The sequence below is a fragment of the Elephas maximus genome (assembly GCF_024166365.1).
Source record: "Elephas maximus indicus isolate mEleMax1 chromosome Y unlocalized genomic scaffold, mEleMax1 primary haplotype SUPER_Y_unloc_2, whole genome shotgun sequence".
NCBI classification, from domain to species: domain Eukaryota; kingdom Metazoa; phylum Chordata; class Mammalia; order Proboscidea; family Elephantidae; genus Elephas; species Elephas maximus.
Genome location: NW_026060238.1, coordinates 421,160 through 424,054, shown reverse-complemented (window position 1 = coordinate 424,054; position 2,895 = coordinate 421,160).

Sequence of the window (2,895 nt, the reverse complement as noted above, 5' to 3'; positions counted from 1 at the left end):
TCACTCAGAATAGTATGTAACAAGGGAAGAAAAAGAGGCAGCTTCAAATCATAAAAAGCTTTTATGACCTAAAATGTATTAGGACTTAATCTGATTGGTCTGTAGACCTGAAAATTTAGTGTGAATACATTACTGAGATAAAAATTCCATGTGTCTGTACCTAAAATAGCTTTTTAAATCACATGGGATAGTCTAAAAACGTGGAGTGTAGATGATTCCGAGGCTGATCTTTCACAGTGTGATCAGATTTTTATTTTATAAAGATTGATCTGTTAAATGTGCTGAGAATGTTTTTTTTAGTTGTTTGGAGTTAGGAAGACAAGGGAGAGGATCAACACTTTAAGCTAAATGAGATATTTTAAAGGTTACAAACACCATAGTGACAGTGGCTTGCAAGCTCAGCGAGCAGACTCCACAGAGTTTAGGGGAATGAACTGAGGTTAAACTGTTGAACATTTTCATGTCCGGGATAAGCGAAAGAAAGTTATTTAAAAAAAAAAAAAGAAAAAGAAAAGACTCTTCTTGGGCTCTCCCTGCTGTCCACTCTGTGCACAAGCACGGAAATGTCTAATGTCTTTTTTTTTTTCTGCACTACCATTTTTTTTTTATTAACTTTTATTGCGCTTCAAGCGAATGTTTACAAATCAAGTCAGTCTGTCACATATAAGTTTATATACATCTTACTCCTTACTCTCACTTGCTCTCCCCCTAATGAGTCAGCTCTTCCAGTCTCTCCCTTCGTGACAATTTTGTCAGCTTCCAACTTTCTCTATCCTCCCAAACCCCCTCCAGACAGGAGATGCCAACACAGTCTCAAGTGTCCACCTGATATAATTAGCTCATTCTTCATCAGCATCTCTCTCCTACCCACTGTCCAGTCCCTTTCATGCCTGATGAGTTGTCTTCGGGGATGGTTCCTGTCCTGTGCCAACAGAAGTTTTGGGGACCATGACTGCTGGGATTCCTCAAGTCTCAGTCAGACCATTAAGTCTGGTCTTATTATGAGAATTTGGGGTCTGCATCCCACTGATCTCCCGCTCCCTCGGGGGTTCTCTGTTGTGCTCCCTGTCAGGACAGTCATCGATTGTGGCCGGGCACCAACTAGTTCTTCTGGTCTCAGGATGTGGTAGGTCTCTGGTTCATGTGGCCCTTTCTGTCTCTTGGGCTCTTAGTTGTCGTGTGACCTTGGTGTTCTTCATTCTCCTTTGCTCCAAGTGGGTTGAGACCAATTGATGCATCTTAGATGGCTGCTTGTTAGCATTTAAGACCCCAGACGCCACATTTCAAAGTGGGATGCAGTAACGTCTTTTTTAAAAGAGAAGTTTTCTTAATATCTGTCAGATCAAATAAAATCACCTATAAAACATATGAGGTTCTATATTGGATATAATTTTTCATCAGAGACATATAAGTGAAGAATTTACTGGGGTGATTGATGGCTGTTACGGGTTAAATTGCACCCCACCCACCCAAAATGTGTGTCAACTTGACTGGGTCATGATTGCCAGTAGCATATGATTGTCCACCATTTTGTCTTCTGATGTGATCTTCCTATGTGTAGTAAATCCTGCCACTATGAAGTTAATGACGCGGGATTAAATTTCACTACTGACAAAGTAAGTCTTATGTCTTCCTTTTTTTTAATATGCTTAAGTCTTTTTTATTAGTCTATTCCTGGATTGCTGGCTTCTTTTGTGTTAAATTGGTATGTCCTAGTGTACCTTTAAATTTATTTATTGTGTCTTTTACAGCATATGTTTCAAGTTATTTTCTTAATGATTTCTTGTGGATTAGGGTTAGCATCTTAATGTAAACCCAACTAATTCAGATGAATAATGTCTTAATTTCAATAATGTTCAGTGTATCTTTATCCTGCTCATTCTTTGTAAAAAAATTATACAAATTACATACTTGTACATTAAAAGCAAATACTCTTTTCTCCATTTCATGAAAAGTTTTTGTGCATTAAATGACACTACCAAGAAAATGAAAATGTAATCGATAGAATGGAAAAAATATTTGACCATCATTTATCTAATAAGTTATATAAATGAGGTAGGCTCAATCTACAGGATTAGATAGTATGTTGAGTCAATCTCTTTGGAAATATAAAAAAGAGAAGCAAGCAGAGAGACAGGGGGACCTCATACCATCAAGAAAAACCACCAAGAACATAGCACATTCTTTGGACCTGGGGTCCCTAAACTGAGATGTTCCTGAACCGGGGGAAAATTGATGACGAAGACCTTCCTGCAGAGCCAACAGAGAAAGAAAGCCTCCCCTGAAGCTGACATCCTGAATTAGGACTTCTAAACCCCTAGACTGTGAGAGAATAAATTTCTCTTTGTTAAAGGCATCCACATGTGGTATTTCTGTTATAGCAGAACTAGATAACTAAGACAATGGCATATCTATTATTTATGTGGCCTTGAATAGAAATCATTTAGTTTTTATTTGTGTTCAAATTTGTTTTACAATCTTTCAAAGCAACAATTTTTAGTCATCTACTTTTCCTTGGCAGAAAGAAGAGTGTTAGTTCATGTGATTATATTCACGGGCCTGAGAACTTTCACTCACACAGATTGTTTTTTCAATATACTTTTTAAAAATTACTCAAGCCTTATCAGATAAGTCTTATTTTATCAGTAATTAAATTTAAGCAGTGAAACAACCCAATTGAAAGGCAGAGATCGGAAACATAGTCTAAAAAGAGAACATAACCCAAATATATGTCTGTCTATTATAGGCACTCTTTAGATTAAAAGAAGCAACTAGATTGAAAATAAGATTTAAAAGATAGGCCATGTATTCTGGATTGAAAGTGTCTCTGAAATATATATGTTGAAGTCCTAAAAATTGTACCTGGAAGTTGTGACCTTGTTTGGGAAAATACCA